The sequence below is a fragment of the Varroa destructor genome, unplaced genomic scaffold (genome assembly GCF_002443255.2).
Source record: "Varroa destructor unplaced genomic scaffold, Vdes_3.0 BEIS01000005.1, whole genome shotgun sequence".
NCBI classification, from domain to species: Eukaryota; Metazoa; Arthropoda; class Arachnida; order Mesostigmata; family Varroidae; genus Varroa; species Varroa destructor.
The window spans coordinates 28,416,839-28,434,993 of record NW_019211458.1 but is presented as its reverse complement, the minus strand read 5'-3'; the positions used below and the strand labels follow the sequence as shown (position 1 = coordinate 28,434,993).

Sequence of the window (18,155 nt, the reverse complement as noted above, 5' to 3'; positions counted from 1 at the left end):
TAGCTATACACATATAAACAAAGAAGCGCAAAAATACGATCCTATACGTACAACATAAACGTTCATAAGATATACAGTAAATCTAGTTTTCCTCACGCGAAAAGTTACGTACGCGACTCCAGCGATGGCAATGATCAAGACGCGAGTGCCGTTGACGGTCACAGAGGTGGCCTGCTGTTCCGCTGATTTCCGACCCGTTTCGGAATTGACTGCTTTTTAAAATGATTGATAAATCGCTTTCGAACGCTTCGGGAACGAGAGGATCCACCCAGCGCCATCATTTGCTAAATGTAGATATTTAAGAATCAAAACTCGACGGTAAACACTATCAAATTTATTTGACAATAGTAAATTACATGCTTTCAAAACACAGATCGCATCATCTCTATAGAACATGAGGCTCGCCATACACCATAATATATAGAGTAGACCTTGGAATAGGCTGTACTAAATAAAACTATTGCTCTTTATAAATCTGAGCTGACGGATCTAAACCACCAGTGTCTCAGACCTATATAAAATCACGCGCTATTCTAAAACATGAATAGAGGCTAGGCGATATTTACAGCCAGTTTTGCACGTAACGCGTTCGTATAACTTAGCGATACATACTTATGCATATATATATATATATACGTGCATCTTTTTCAGTGGCTATCTATGCGCACCCCGCCTAAGCCTTTCGTTCTGTCAGCTGTTCAGTTTCATCTGTTTTACTTGTTCGTATAGGAGAATGAAACTTGAAGATGCCCTTTTTTTCGTTCTTGGATATTCTGATGCTTGTCGTGATAACAGTGTTAGGACTGATGGAGGCAGACCCAGCGAGGAATGACTCATAGTTAGTTTACTGCGTATCGAATCCTGCGAAATTTTTCTAGTGCCGCTTTGTTTTTTTTCTAACAGATATTTTCGGTCTCATTGAAAGTTAATCTACTTTGTGGAACAGTCTACTGTAGCGCTGCTCCACATACGCAAAGATCGCGATTAGAACATAAATCTAAATATTTCGACTATATAAGAAGAACATAAAATTAGGAAAAGTATACAAAAATCAATAATGTTCCAAACGGGTCATGAATTCTACCCTTGGTTAACCTTGCTACTTGAAACTTTAGTGATGGAAACAGCGATTTTTTTTTTTCAGAAATAACTTACATATGTTGGACTATTGTATTTACTAATTTGTAAAACTCAGAAATATATGAATTTAATTGTGTGTTGTTACAAAATGCAAGTTATTACGTAAGGCGTTTTCGCTTTCGGGGTTATGCCTCCGGCCTGAAATCAGTAATCCTAAAAATTCTCATTCTCGGTTAACTCGAATTCAGAATTTCGAATTTACACTGCCAATTCAAAATTCTAATCTATCCCAACTGATTTGAATTGAATTGTAAAAACAAACAACTCTATCTAGTACAGTTACTTGAGCTCTGTCCTGAAGTTGTCTATATTGATCGCGTCGAACTGTTAATATATTCAGTACTTACACAATAATAATAATAATTGTTATTATTCAGTAGCCGACAGCTGTTAGTCCATTTTAAATTTACAGTCAGTACGACTATACGATTTATAGTCAGTACGACCATTCTTGACATACAGCCTCTATCGTACGGCAGATTTGGCTGGCCTTGGTCCCTTCGGTCAAGCCCTTAAACAAACGTTTACCAGGTCGTCCAACGTATTTCCGCGACGTCTGCGAGGTCCAGAAGGGAGAAATGATGTTATCCTATTTAGTGCAACGAACAGCGCTTGGCCAGTGACCATTTACAAAGCTATTTTTGCACGTACCCCAACTAATGTTCTCACTAAGCCAAATACTATAACTAGTCAGCTATAGAAATCATTGCCTGTTTTGCACCTTCCTAGTACAAAGTGACAGCTTCGTCGGAACAAATCGTCATTTCAACGGCAAGCTCCCTCGAGTTCGAGGCTTGGAACGAAGTAGCTTGGCGTTTCCTGTTAGAGAGGAAAATAAGGGAGTTTAACTCTCATAGAATGCAGAGAGCAAGAGCAAGCCTTATTTAGTATTACATAGGCTTGCGCATGGGAACCCCACACACTATCAGCACGCTTACCCTATCAACAGTTTCAATAGTTCAATTTTACCTTATCCTTCAACTCAAACTATAGGTTCACCTTTGTGTCTTTTAGCTCAGGCTTGCTGGATCGTTTTCTTCTGTGCCAGATCTCATTGAACAGATCCTCCAGCGCGATCTCTTCAGGGGTCGACGCATCCGGCATTACCGCTACCGTTAATACTAGTGCCGCTTTTACTATTAACATCAATTTGAAACGAAGGACCTGAAAAAAGGGGGCGGGACTACGCGACGAATTACTATAGGAATGAAGATAGAACAACTGTCGTGGCACAGCCGTATCGTGGCGCCGTTATAGCCAGTAATACGGTGCACTCAGTACGATCACTGAGCTGTATCACGAAAGATGCTGCTGTTACTGGAGAAATAAGAAAATACCGAAACTATTACAATGTTGTCTCAATGTTGCCTGCTTCATTAGGCAATTTCTGTAGATGGATGTTGGATAGATTGTGGTTTCAATAAACCGCTTTTGTTCAGCGCGGACAATGGAACGTTCGTGTATTAGTATGGGGTGCGTAAGACGTTGCCGGCTGATTTCGTTCCTCGCTTCATGTGGCCGGGAGCTGACAAAGGCATTCAGCCTGTCGAAAGATAAAATCAGCAGTAGCTTGAGGCGTAGCTCTGGAGCGTTTCGTAAAAACTTACTATAAGTTGATTACGGCAACACTCCGCAAGTGTCATCTTCTCTGATGAAATTTATTTTTTTATCGAAGTAGCTATTGTGTGAATATAAAAAATTGGCGCATCTGGGGCTCAGAGCGTCCAAAAATAAATGTCAGACAACTGCTTCATTCGCAAAACGTAACTGTGTGCCGCGGTTTGTAAAGCGAAAATGTGACTCGGCCCTTTTCTTGGAAAATTATGGTGGAACGGTAGCAGCAGTCAGCGGCGGCTTTCAGCGTAACATGTCGCAGATTTTTTTGCGGCCCGAAATTAGGACAGCAAACGCAAATAGCATTTGATTTTGGCAAGATGGGGAAACTTGCCACACAACGCAGGGAACAAGCAATATGCTTGAAATGTTGTTTCTAAGTCGACTGATCTCGATGCACGGCAATGATATCGAGTGACCGTTCAGACCCTGTGATTAGATTCTTCTGGATATTTCCTGTAAGGCTATAAGAAGGACAGACTCTGTCACACACCTAAACCCACGGTTGTATTTTCTATTCCGGAAGCATTCAAAATTGGCATGAATATTATGATAACAGAAATTCAAATTAAAATATTGGTTTAGTTTTACGATGAAAACTACCTGCTGTTGCCTGCTTACTCACATGTACATCGTATTCAAAAGTGACGCCTTTCTAAATATATTTCTCTGTTTAGTTCTCATTGCTTTTCGGTGCTTTTACTTATGGTCTTTATGTCAACAGGTTACCGAAATCACTTTTTTTAGGTATAACGTGAAGGATTTGCCGCGTGGAGTGGGAGTGGGTCCTATTGGACTTGTCTGCGGTTTTTCCAACAGAGCAGTGAAAATGCATTGCAGTTATATAATCAGCTATTATTGTATTTTTCTCTATTTTTTTTTTTTCTTTTCTAGTCGTTCATTGCTAGTTTTACGAATTTTGAGATTTAAATTAGCAGCGTGCTTGTTACTGGTGGCTACTATGTTAATGAACTCAGAGAGACGTGCATTAATTACCCAGGCCACGCCACCCCCTCAACGTACAACCCTTTGTCATTTACAAAAACTATGAAAATTCCTATAGAGATAAGTGCTGAACATGGTGCCATAGAGGGTTGCGTATGCTACTAGACGCGTTCAGATAAAATTTCGCAACCCCTTATAATTTCGTGCCAAGTTAAGGATGCGTTGCCAAAGCAATGCTACATGTTGGAAAAGTAACACCGCTTCTCAACATGCTCAAATCGACATAACGTTGAGTTAGAATACGGTTACGTAACTTGCTAATACGTACCTAATTTGCTACGTAACGGCTTCCAAGATCTGCGCAACCTTGTTATCAAATGCGAAATGTTAATTTAACGTAAATGGACAGAGACATATGATGTCTTTAATGGGATCTTACTTTGGTACAAAATCGAGCTAGAGCCACGAAGTTCGCATTGAGATGTGACCGACAACTTCAATATTTTTGATTCTTACACGATATTAGATATATCTTTGTTCAGTATCGAACTGTTTTTGATCACTAAACAGAAGTACGCAAAACCATTATAGTGGTTGTCTATTTTGAAGGATAAACCATTATATTAACAGGATAAATTCAGCCTTAAAGCCGTTAGATGTGTTTGAACTTCCTGGCTGAGGACAGGGGCTAGACGTGATTTCGCAAAAGTGTCCTAGAGTCATGTCAGCTCATAGAATGTGCGCCTTTCTAACTGGATACAAAAATGCAGGCTGTGTGTGTGTAGCTCTTTTGAACTTCATAAGATTGCATGATTTCCTAAATGCTCGACAATGAAGTTATACGTACTAGCCCCTTTTAATTTTCCGGCTCCGTACGTCATTATTGATGTTTTTAGGACGACTGAGGTAAACAGCAAACACGATAAATATTCTTGGTTCCTTCTTGACATGAACGTTGCAGGCTAACAAAGCATCAGGTTGCCAGCTTCCACAGGCTTCATCCGAAGCCAATTTCAACATTTTGGTTTCTTCAGATTTTCCAATTCAACAACCAACCCAAAACCTATTTCGTATCAGAAACACAGCGAAGAGGTGGTAATAACCAATGCGTAAAGGAAGGCGGAAAGGGAACTATTTGCTACAAGTGTTACATTCATCAAGGCCGTTAGATGCTGGGCAGTTTGGATTGCGAAGCCAATTTTTAAAAGCATCAGCTTACGGCTGAAGGCCTTTTCCATTATATTAGCCAGCCTCAAGGCGATTTTCTAAGGTAATTGAAAAATGTTTTACGGATAATAAATGGATACAATTTCGCACAAAAAAAACTCCTCCAAATAAAAAGTAGTTAACACTTCCCAAAGGAAACTTAGTTGTCTTTTCGTATTTGAAGCGATGGGTGGAGCTTAGATTGATTTCGGTAAAGATTCTGTTTGTGACAAACAAATACTTCATACCTTTTCTAAACCTAGTCCGATATCCGGGAATGGCGCCTAGAATTTTGCGAGGGCGGTGCTGTATTGCGCTCAAGATTGATTCTATCAGACTGTAATTCACAGGGGTGCAATTAAAACTATGACCGTTACTTAAAGCACAGGTTTGATAAAAATGTTTGATGCGATCTGAAATATTCCCTGGGTAAACCTAGCTTCAATGGTCCGAATTGCGTCTCGTAGAGCTATTGTCTCTCGAAACGTCAAAAGCGAAACCTCTTTTAGCAGATGATATAACGGCAATGTATATTTTAGAAAAAAAAATTAAGAAACAATTAGTCAAGTGATCAAATTAAGCCCGATAGCACTACTTGTCCTTGTATTTTTCCTTTGCTTAGACGCTTTTTAGTTATACTCTTTACCATATTTCGTGTTCTAAATTTGAAATCTTGACGGCTTCGGTCATACTGTAGTTGTGAGCAGAAGTTAATATAAGTACGAAAATTCTCACATATTGGAATTACAGTGGTTGTGAGTATGGTTGTGTTATGGTAAGGATGCGGCACCTTGGATGACTGCGCACGCACAGACGCTACTTCACCATCTGCTTCATTGATCAAAACGTTTTTCCTCATTCTTCCGGTACTAACTATTATTATTATTAGTCAACAGACTCGAATGCACGTGAATAGATAGCACGATTGAGCAAATACTGCTAAATCGATGTGTTACAACAGCACTTCTTTGCGTGCCTGAGAGCTTATTCACGTATCACCATTGGCGTCAACATGGGTGAGTGGTATTTACGCTTTGTCTAGTTTATATACGCGCCATTTTACTGAGAAGTAAAACGGCCACAGCGACCGAGTCAAATAAACGCTAATAAATGTGCTCCGTACGAAGCACATGCATGTATGAGACCATAACGTGATCAAGCACACAGGAACCCTTGATAGCGACAGCGTTGATTACGTAGTCCTGGATTGGACAGGTCGAAGCCGATATTTGAAACTGGAACGACCCCAGCAGCTAGTTCGGCTCTCGAGAAAGTTCGTAGCCGAAACAAAACCTGTAACCATAAGCGGCGGAGCTGAAGTTGCTCCTTTAAGCAGGAGCCAATTCATCTTTCTAGAAACAAATCTTTGTTTTCAGCTTTCATCCCATTGCTGCGAAAAGCGCCGAGAGTGACACAATTGGTAGTGGAACTCCGCAATTTGCAAAAGAAACTCACAGGCTAGGGACATGCCGGAACTTGTCAGTTGTATTGAGGGTGGGGGTCCGCCTTTATATAGAGTACACTGCCTTTTTAGCAGGCCGCCGCCGCCGCCGTCGCCGTCAGAGCGACTAAAGCTCATTTCGGAAAACACGCACGTCCCTAAACTATGAGTCCTTTCGGTCAAAAGCAATTGGGGCAGTAAGGGGTGTTCCGACACAATTAACAAAAAGGGAGAGAGACCTGAGATAATACCGAATGGGTGCCAAGAGTCTTAAAATACGATTCTATTGGAGTTGCTTAATTTTCCTGCCCTTAGTTTCTAAGCTAAGTGAGACAGGCAATAGGGCGCCGCTAAGTCGGGCCACGTTACACAAGGATTACGCCACAGTACTCCATATGCGAAGTTCATATGATAGCAAGTCGTAAGTTGAATTGTGCTCATTAGGCAGAATCACTATGCAAAACAGAAAGACGGAGGGAGAAGGGGGTATGCGGCTCGAGACACTTATTTGAGGCCAGATAAAGCAGGCCAGTTTGTTCGATTTGTGTCTTGTCAGACAGTCACGTGCCAGGGCGACTCATACGGACACATGCGTGACTACGAGCCTGTACGTGCACCTCACGGGCGGCATGCTTTTTTAGCCCGTAGTTCACTTCTTACTTACTATCTAATGGTGTATATACGTCGATGTAGAAAAATAGAGGATGTTCACAGAATAGTTACAACGCTACACGTCAAGCAAGCTATAGCATCACTATTTCCTACACTCAGAAATCTACAACCTCTCTAAAAAACCGTACAACGGAAACGCCAACTCTACAAACGTACACATGATTCGAATATGTTGTAAATAGCCATCAAATCATATGTGATTTGCCTACATATATATTATGCATATACAAGCGGAAAGTATTACGTGAACGGAACACGACTGAAGTCTATCCGATAAGAGATGCAACACATTTATATTTTTCCTTATCTCTTTTCCCACTTGTCTTTTCCTGCCTGTAATATTGCATCATTGTCTGTAGGCTAGCGGACATGAACATTCTATATTAAAGAGGCAGCGGCGTCGGTAGGTTCCGTTCACTACAATAGGACTACTATGCTCCCACGTGACAATTTTCCCTGGAACATTCTAAAAATGACTTGGCCGGCAACTCTGCCGTACGATGGAAGCCGATCATGGCAGAAGCACTAGTTGACCTTAAATCAGCAAATTGAACTTCCTGTACGCGAAATAGAACTAGTCGAACATGTCTCCTAATTTGTAGATCAACTCCACCGACGGCTCTGTAAGTGACGCTAAAAAATAAACAAATTATTCTATCTTACTATATAGTTATTGGGAATTAAACGGCGTCTATTGAGAGAAATCATTTTGTGCATTCATTCTTTGTGGGGCAAAATTATTCATGCCTTTTATAACGCTTAGCTTATGATCGTAGGATGTCACTAGGGGCGATAAATGCATCCTGCCATCAAAAAAAGGGAACTTTTCAAAAAAGAAACCTTCATCTTTTGCCCATTGTTCGAAATTGGTTTTTACATAGAATCGCTGACACGTTCACCTGAGTTGCGCACACCTTGCTTCGTGCACGTCTCGCGTCCTGCTATATTTGGCAGTCAGACAAAACTATTAATGCATGTCTGAGTATTGGAAGTGTGTGCAGTAGATCGCATAGTTACAGCATAAAATTTTATAATTATACAAGTAACTTCTGTAGGCCTACAAAGGGATAATTTCAGTAAGGCACGAAACTACTTTCGGACCGAAAATCGACCCGCAGGTTGCCGTTGATTTAGTTATGGAACAATAGTCGTCTTGAATCGATAGCGCAGCTGCAGGTTCTTAACGGTTTGGCAAGGAATCGTTCGAACGGACACGACGGGCGTTTGTTGATACCATATTGATGACGTTGCTTCGTGCACCGGATACCCATTTTTAGTTTGTGCAGTTGTCGCATGCCCAACAGAAATGTAAATCTCATATTATGAAGAAATAAACATCTGAAAGATAAAAAGTACGTAAAAGTCTCGTTTTGGAAGACATCAGCTAGTCGTTTCGAGCTTATGCTGTCCTCAAAAACACATGAAGACGTGTATTTGAATGGCAATAATTACTATGTAACGGAGTGTGCTAGCCAGATACAACTTAAATTGTCACAACGTTTGTCACATCCCTCAAGCACGCTGAAGACTGTGAACATTTCGTGAACGACACAGATCCCTTATTCTCATGGAACTTCCTAAACGACATCTGTTAAGGTCAAGGGCCAGAGGTAAAAAAGTGCATAGTCACTAACTTGTCCGTAAAGGTCCGAAGGGCGAAGAAGTAGGTGTAAGACGTATATGAGACAAAATATTCGTACATGATAGTTGTAGCACGGCTAACGGTAATTAAAGTGTTAATTTTTCTATATATATATATATATATATATATTTTGATTGAATCAAAAGCCATTCGAGAAGCGTACTTTAATAAAATTGTCTTTACTCGTTGTAAGCTAAGCTTCATAAAGGCTTTTCTGAATAATCAGGGGTATGCTGGTAGGGTCTATTGTTCGGCTTGCCTTACATTACAAAGTAGAGGTACACGTACAACGACGCATATGTCACAACGTCAAAGTTCGGGAAAAGGAACAAATTTAGTCAAGTACAACTTCAATAACAGCAAAGCCGGACCCCATCATGCTGAACAATAATAGCTAGGTGTGGGAGAGCTATCTGATGGAATAAGCTCGATAAATTCGATTTTATTGAGATATCTATCCGAGTGAGCTTATGGACGACTTAACTTCAACTATAGGACCTATGATATAAGTTCTTTAATTTTAAAAATGTCGCAGACACTAGACGAACGATTGGACAAGACTAGTGAATATGTTTCTCTAAAATATCTCTCGCTCAGGAAATCGACTAGATGAAAAGTAATCTCCGCTGCCAGTGTAAATAGGCAATTTGGTTTATTTTGGCCTACCGTTTACAATTGTAGGTCTTCAAAGTGCATCGAGATTTGAGCAAGTACAGATATCCTCTAAGACAGGTAGTTCATATGCATACGACTGCATGAATCTGCGTGAATCTTTTAAAAAGCAATTTAAATATCGTTTATACGCAGCGTTAAGCTTATTCGTTGTCTTTCAATCAACTGCCACAACAAAAATGAAGATCGTTTCACTGATCGCCAGTCAGTCATTGAAACGGCAGAAACCAAACAACTTGATCATCTGTATTTCAAAATGCCCGCCACAAAGACCTTGAAAGTCTATGAACCCCTTATTAATCTATGTACTGCCGCCGTTGACTAGCGTATCAGGTGAAGGAAACGGGCTATAACGGAAAACGTTTCGCTTAACTACGTTTCAAAGAAATACAAAACCGTTCGTTGTTTTTCGCATTATCGTTTTTTTTTTCATTTTTATTCGCTTTATTTTCGTTTAGTGTTTTTGGAAACTAGAAAAAACCTTTTGACACTTAGAGCATGGAGGATAATGAACAAAATAGTTGTAACGTGTTTTGCGTTTTTTAACGAAAGCTCTGTTTTCCAGCTGCAAAGTGACGTCAGCGTTTGGAAGCTAAATATGCGTGACTGTTAAAAGTAGTTTTTGATTACAACGTACCCACCAGATGCGAAGATGACGTATACACCCGTGTCGATAATGTGGACATTGCGCGATAGTTTACAGAATGTAACGCATAATGTCCATTTGGGTCACTGGTGTTTTCAAGCTGGGCGGCGGCGGCGGCGCACCATGTTAATGTCCTTGAATCTGTCAAGCAAAAAAAGGCCGTATATGTGCTGGTGAGTAGCCTAACCATCTTCACGTAACTGTAATGAGACAAAGAAAAAGCGCTTCCTATATCGGGCTGTCCTCTTTTGTATGCTGTGGGATATGGTACCTTACAATGACTAATATTATTAATATTATGAGTTTTAGGATTTTTTATAGAAATTGCACATAAATATTTAGTTTAGACCAGTTTCTGCTAGCCTGTTAAAGTCCTACGCAGTGAGTAATACACACAGCTATATTTCTATTAGATAACAGTACTTTAGATCTAGTTTCAAGCGTTCTATCCATGTCAATACGATTCGTTACGAGAAGGCAGCGTTTGGAAATAACTGTTTCCATTCAACGAATCTTAGTATTAGGTATCCTGACTCAACAATAGCTTTGTCACTCGATGGTTGAGTTTGCTATTCGTGCTTTGTACTAACCAAATCAATGCTATGACCTCGCTCAATAGTTTATGTCTCAATAGCAGGCACAAACATTGAGCCTGATGTTACCTAATCTTGGCCAGAGTGGCTGACAGAGATAAGAATATGATTATGAGTTTCCTTCTCTATCCTTTCTGTCGCCTTTCCCTGCCAAGGGAAAAAACAGGTTCAACAGCAGACTGCGGAAACAGCAAATGATGCGATGTCCATAGGGTGATGAAAAAACCGCTTCCCACTTTGCTATTCGGCTCCACAAATGATGTTGACGCCCCAAACATTTCGGGGCTACTGCTTTACCTCCTCCCTACCGTATCATAGCGTTTTTGTCAACTAATTGATGTGGGTTGGAAATTTTCAGATATCCTGAACAGTCAAATAATTGATTTGCTCATTCAATATTAAATCGGACAATTGATCGGTTGAGCGCTGACCGTCAGACTGAGGTCAAGAGGGCAAGCGAAATCTGGATTGCATTCGAGTAGGGAAAAACAATGACAAAAGCCGTTGTCCGGTCAGTGGAACAGCCTGTCTTTTTCTTCTACGTGTCAGCGTTTCAGACAATACGCAAAAGCTTCCCCTTCTAATCTCCCCGAGAACCCACAGGCGAAACGAGATATTCGTCTCTTTTAATTGCGCCTCTGCTTTCCCAGCTTCTTAGATGTTTTCGAGCTGTTGTTTCATATCTCTTTCCTTGTGCTCGTTCGTAATTAGTAATCGCGATTACTGCCAGAGGTACGTCCGCCACATATTGATCGAAGGGAATCGACAAGCGTATCGCATAAATGAAATTTGCCTCAACCCGTGCGTCGAGTACGAGGTTCACTGATGGCGACGTACTGCTGGCGAATAGATCTGCACTATGCTAGGATTTTGAATGGATGCATTCATGTGGAAATAGACGCTAGTTAAAGACGGCATCAGACTATCTTTTGGATAGTTGGATTTCTGTTTACCCATTTTCCTATCAAGGATTGAAGAATAGCAATTGTAACCTTGGCAGCCATTAGCGGATTCATCTACTCATGACGTATCAAATTATCCATCATCGTACGTAAAATATTTTGCATGGGAGTCTACTTTCTAACCCCCTTGTGCCACTGAGGCGCGCACAAGTGTTGTCGAGCTGCTCAAATAACCATATTGACAAGTATTATGTGCTATGTGATGCAAGTATGCCTGCCCCTTGTTCTCAGCAAACAAGTGAAACTAAAACGATTGCAATGTAGATTTAACATAGAACGACTAAGTTCCTCATTGAAAGGGTTGTAAGAGTTTAATACAAAGTCAGCTTTGCTAATACGATACGCAATGCGATGCGCTGTTCTAGCGACTCTACACGGGTGACAAACTTTTTTTTAGCTCAGCCTTTGGCAGCTTCGAAATTTGGTCATTGGGATCTACTTAGTTTCCAGGTAAATCTTCTGCCGAGACGCAAAAAGAGCATATCTGCTTCGTCGGTGCTATTTCCCAAAGTAAAAGAACTTCACTTAGCAAATAAGCAACCAGCCCGTTTGTTGTGTTAGAGATGCGGGACACAATTAAACTATACTGATCGTTGTTCCGAAAGACCATTAGGTATGAACATGTGGCACCTCGAACCCAGCGCCTGATCCTTGAGTTTAGTGCTTACCACGCGATCTTCTGCCCGAAGTCATTATCTGAACCATTCGACCCTTTTCATAGATGAAATAGGTCGCACGCTGGTCGAACAACGATTTCTCTACACACATATAATTGGACTGCGCTTTATTCTAACTGAAGGTCACTTTTGGGCAAAGATTGAAAGCAATTTAACGCTTCTCTGGCTATTACCTGACGCTCTATCCTGTGTCAGTGCCCTTTTCAATTATCTCGTAATGTATTGAGATATCCGGATTGCCTGACGACTGGTACAAGCGAATGACTAGCTCACGCTGATATACAGTTTTCTTAGGATCGATTTTCCAATTAAAAAAGGAGCCTCTTCACAAAGAAGCGCAGTGAATCCATCCGGAGTACGGTGCATTCACAAATCATCTGAAGGGATTAAAGGAGGAGAAAACCGTAATGGCAAGTTTCATTATTGTATAGGTAATTATCTCGCAGCTGGATTTTTATATAAAACCGCTTGTTTCAACATATTAATATTACATATTAATATTACAGTAGAGGCTATTACATAAGGTGTATGTTGGAATTCAACAACATGTCCAACATAGAGTGAGACAATAATATTAGTAAAGATTATACGGGCTTTTCGTACTGCAGATAGTTAGGGTCACTGTTAAAGCGTTAGGTATGAACGCGTCATAGACAACAACGGCCTTTCTTTTTTTTCGTTTCTTTTCCTCGTCTTTCTTCTTCTTCTTCTCCCTTTTAGTAATCAGCGCAGCTAGCAATTAACACTTCCAGCGAACACCGAACAGCGATAATATACAAAACGCAGAAAAGCTTTAAGCTTTTTGGTTAAACGTATTTAGATATTCGAATAGATAAACAATACCAATAGTATTTAAAGATATACAAATCGAGCTCTGAAGACAGTGCCTAGTCGCATGATGTTCCTAAACGCATAAACTTCTTATTCTACAACATGTTTGTTCTAAAATGATCATACATCCTTCGCTCTACTACAAAAAACTTGTTTTATATTTGGATCAAACTAAGGACCTGCGATCCAATCGTGTTTTCCAAAAAAAAAAAAAGAGCTCACTTTCTTGTACCACAAAAAATGCCAATTTTGTTCTAAGAACAGCCCTTTATTGCCCTTCAGCTCAAGGGTAATATTTTTAGCGAAGACTGAATACATCGTTATATATCTCAACGATAGGTGAAACAGAAACAGATGAATACGTATCCATCCTATTATAAAGAGCTTTTACTGCACTAGGTTCCGGTATAGTACTAATAATGTCGGATCTCGGCACTGGAGTAATCGTGACTCCATCGAAAGCATCTTAATAGTCCTTGTTATTTACTATTCTATATTGTCCATATCACATCCAGATACGGGTCATTGCTATTGCTATCAAAGGTAAAAAAAAGCAGAACCCGCTATCATGTCGTGACGGCAGTAACTAGAAACAAGATTAGTTACGTCGGTAGCCGTGGCTGGAGAAGGGCCTCAAAGTTGCTGGTTACTACCAAATGGACCGACATTAACCCTGCATGCAACGGACAAGCAGATTGAGGTCGGTAGGGCCCGTTGAAGTATGTATTATTGAACCGGTTGAAGCTAAGTGGTTTACTTCATTATGGAAAAGACGATAGAGAGAAGGATATATTCTTCGATGGTGATCAGTCGTTCGGAGCGCGCTACGAGGTGAAGCATCACTGCTTTGACCATGCAGCGCTGTTGTCCCTTATCTCCGAGCAAGCAACTCCCCGATCTGGACCCTGGTGAGGCCATTTATATCCCACCTCAACAGGCCTATATCAGGAAAAGGTCAGAATAGTGGAAAGGGTGGGCCTGTCCTGCTGACAGCATGGCCTTGGCATCGCTGTATCAGCCTTCCATCCAACGAAGCAAATGTTTGGTAACGAGTACCTAATTACTACACAGTGATAAGAGGCTGACTATAAATGATGCATTTGTATAGATTCTATAGGACATAGGCTTTTACTTGTAAATTATTATATTGGCTTTAGAAAAAGAAATGAGCGAACCGGTCACTGGGGCGATAAACAGACATACGCAAAAGTACTTTGCGAATAGAGGTAGAAGTAACTGTGTTCTTCATGACTACAAAAGACCTCCCACGTCTCGACCACTAATAATGAATGATAATACTACCCTCCACAAAGATACGCATGTTTGCTGAACGGCCAGCAACAACAGAAACGATCAAGGGCTGAAATAAGAGATACGCAATCGCCTATACCCATCCTTTCTATATCCCAATCTGTAATGCACCAGATAGCGACTATTCAAGGATATACTCCTAGAACACGCATAAGACCATACACATCCCTAAAGGTCTAACAGCCTTTGACGAAACAATACAAAAAAGAGGAAACATCCCATGGTTAGATCGCTGATCTATCTGTCCGTTGCTCTATAGATAGATAGATACCAAGACTCATCTTCCCTCGAAGTTCATATGTTTCGCGACACTTTGCGATGCATATGAAGTACTGGTTGTGGCGGTAGTAGTACCAATTGAACTCCGCAAAAAGCCTCACCAAATTTGTATTTGCTCTTGTTTATGTCGATATCCATGCATGCTCGCGTAGGCAGACTAGCAGCAGTAAGTTCAGCTTAACTTGTCTGTTGTTGAATTCTTACCAGCTTAACTTTAACACTGCTCTGCTAAAGAGGTAGAATATTAGTACAAGTACCGTACGAGTAGCATTATTTGAGCTTTTCTGTGATAACATTCATGGACATATTATTGTTTGCATAATAATAATAATAATAATAGAATATAGCATGCTTAGTGAAAAAAAAATTATCGTTATCGTTATCGTGAAATCTGCAGGAGCCATTGCTTTATAATGTTTACCTATGGAATATATATCGTATATTTATATTAGCCAGCAATGTTTCTGCTAGGGGTGTTATTATTAGATTAGGAAATGTAAATCTTTAATTGTGGTATAGTAAGAGGATGTGAACTAAACTTCTTGTCTTAGTGGAACCCCTTTTCACGGAAAATCAGTAGTTTGTTTACGAAGTGGTCTATGAAGCATAGCCATGGCATTCCGGTCCTTCTAGAAAAGAAAAAGACCACAAACGCTTCATTGCGTAGTTCAATATAAATAACTATTGTCTTCCCTTTACTATATAGTCTAAGAATAGCGAAGAATCACACATATTCCACTTACTAGGTATGTTCGCGGAGTCACGCTTATAAACCTGATTAATCCATCTCTGCTTGCCCGGATATTTTTCAGTCATGGCCATACCCTAGGTCGTACCGACACATAAAGACTACGTACCCATAGGTTCGGAAGAAGAGTGGAAGAACGCTGCGGGCCATAGTGGTCTGTGGTGGCAGCATTAAAAAAACCGGTACATCCTCAACTTTCTCTTCATGCCAGTTATTGTTATTGACCCGCGCGTCAACCAGACACGCATTGCTGGCTGAAAACTAAATGCGACGCTATCGTTCTTCAAATGATGTCATAAATGGAGCACAACTTCTCTCGTCACTTCAAATCTCAACTGGCTATTACGCAGCAGTGCACATAAACTGTACAAGGCACTTCAAACTATCTGTAATACACGCAAGTTTACATCTTGATTATAGTGGGGATTTGGTATGTACGTTAGTAGGCATAGTCGCTCTGCAATTGCCTATCCTTCACTCAAAGATTCTCTGGATTTTTTGTCAGTCTTTATAACATATGTAGTTTAAACTGAAGAGATTGAGATTGTTCTCAGTGTCCTACTTGTGGTTCTGATATGTTTGTACATATACAATTCCAATTTAAGAAATGCGGCCACCAATTGAAATTAAAAAAAAATCGATTTTTGATTTGATAAGCGGATTAAAGCCAATTAATTTATAATTGACAATATCGATAGCGTCCTCAGCTCAACTCTGATAGGTAAATCCTGCTTAGGAAGGCATGTTTTCTGGTAGCATTTTTTTCGGCTCTGAACGGAGTTCGTCGAGTGATAAATGACGCACTTTTATAATAGTTCTGTCTGTGGCAGATTTTTCACCTAAAAACACAATGTCTAGTATAAACATGTGTCTCGTATGTTACTTAAGATTAGCTAAGCCGAACAAGTTTCCGTACAAAGTAACACATCCGTTATTTAGGTAGAATTCAATACGTGTAGCACGATGAAAAAGATTGGCCTATTGGATAAAGCTTTCCCAGCGTTCACAAAGGGTATGTTAGTTAAAAAAACTGGGCCTACCTCGGTGCGGATGCCTATCGATGTCACCTAAAAACCTCTCGTTTGTCTGATGTTCCAACAAAAACCGTTACTTTGTTGTTACCCTGTGCCTACAGGAAGTATACTGTCTGGTCTGGTGAGCAGCAGACCGGGTTAACAGTCCTCTCCTCTGCCAACTTTTAACCTTTTTTCTTCTTTCTGTGTTCACCTTTTTCTCTCTGAAATCACCCTCAACCATTTACTTATCTCACTCACACACGACTTTTGTCAAATGTCGTAAACATAGTGCCCTGTCTACATAGCGTTTCCATCTATACGGGATCGCGATGCGCCAACGCTCCATTAACGACAGAAAGTGTTACGTCGACACAGATAAGATTTTTAAATAAATCGCTAGTCTTTTCGTCCTAGAGCCATCACAGAGGCAGGATGACAGGAAAAAATATCACAAATGATTTTCCTATGGTAATCATATTCTTTACGGTGTTTAGACATTCTATTCTGTTTTACAGTAACTTTTTCCGAAGCTTGTGGCCGCACCTATTTAGTGCAAAAAATAGGTTGGTGCTTCGAAGATGAGCATATAGTCTTGACCCATCACAGTATTTTTTACACAAAATAAACCGGTGGGGAGAAAGATTTTTCATTATTACGCCAGCTACGCTATTATAGGCGTTAATGATTTTCTCTGCGGGATATAATAGCTTTCTCTAGATACCTCTAGAGAATCATTGAACAACAGATCTAACATGTAACGAGTCGGTCTATCATTATTTTTTTAGCGAACAATACATTTTCCGCCGCGAATCCTACAAGCTTGAAGAGTAACCTATTCAAAACAGGAACTCATACGTCGGTCACGACGCCGCCAAGCTGGCCAACGCCCTGGCAACACCTTCGGGCTTTTTCTGGGCGAGCCGAAAGTAATCCTGTTCAAGCTGAAATAAAATAAGAGACAAATATAAGTGAAATGCGCGGGCTTGGGCTGGTTGCCCGCATGTGCTAAGATGCAGGGAAAAGTGAATGGTATGAGACACATGCAGGATGAGGGGTTTCTACCTTGGAATACCTAGGAGAAAATCAGAACATTCTTTCACTTTTTTTTTTGCTTTATTATGTGAGTCTGTACGAAGTGAACCAAATCTTAAGCTATTTGGTTTTGTAGGAAGTGTCAATGGCAACTAGCCAAGGTTCCATCCAAAGGAGTTTTTATGTTCACGTGCTTCCTAAAACCCATGAATTGTCGGAATTGTCTTTTGATGCCCATATTAAGGAATCCTCTTAACATAGTACAATTTTTAATACATTGTAGTACACTCAATTCATTCAGAGTTAGACTATTGCATTTTCCCAAAGAGCCAAATATGTACATCATATTTTTGGGTCGCTAGATGTGGGCGTTCAATTAAAGAGCCATCGTTGAGTCCTACAAATCATACCAAGTATGTTTTGGGCGTCCCATTGCTAGTGTTCTTTGATGGACATAGTTACGAAATGTAGTCTAGTAAAACGCACACCCTTAGCGAGCTCCGTGTTTTTCCTGATAGAGGCAACCAATACACAAATATTGAAATTTGCTGAGCAGTTGCTCGCATTTCCTAACAAAAAAGGCTTATCTGAATAGTACCTGTGGTCTCGTAAAAATAAAACCGCCGTTGTTGTTTATACTGCCGAAATGAGAAGAAACATAAAGAAACGTAATCGGCAACTGAGACAGTATAATTCCATGATGACGAACGTCATAGTTTTAAGTTATG

At 40.3% G+C, this 18,155-nt stretch overlaps 2 long non-coding RNA genes across 5 annotated transcripts; one reads left to right on the top strand and one right to left on the bottom strand.

Moving 5' to 3' along the window:
* Positions 1 to 312: 312 nt before the first annotated feature.
* LOC111251748 (uncharacterized) lies at positions 313 to 16,560 on the bottom strand. Of its 4 annotated transcripts, XR_015328578.1 has the most exons (5): positions 16,420 to 16,560; positions 15,489 to 15,765; positions 9,970 to 10,178; positions 2,140 to 8,356; positions 313 to 1,696 (listed from the first exon to the last, which is right to left on the bottom strand). It is a non-coding gene; the product is annotated as an uncharacterized LOC111251748 (long non-coding RNA). The 4 variants fall into 4 exon arrangements; XR_015328577.1 differs by lacking the exon at positions 16,420 to 16,560 and having other exon boundaries at positions 313 to 8,356; positions 9,970 to 10,119; positions 15,489 to 15,628; XR_002673950.2 differs by lacking the exon at positions 16,420 to 16,560 and having other exon boundaries at positions 313 to 8,356; positions 9,974 to 10,178; positions 15,489 to 15,624.
* LOC147755503 (uncharacterized) lies at positions 9,672 to 15,583 on the top strand. The gene is made up of 3 exons (XR_015328579.1): positions 9,672 to 9,729; positions 9,898 to 10,151; positions 15,444 to 15,583. It is a non-coding gene; the product is annotated as an uncharacterized LOC147755503 (long non-coding RNA).
* Positions 16,561 to 18,155: the final 1,595 nt, after the last annotated feature.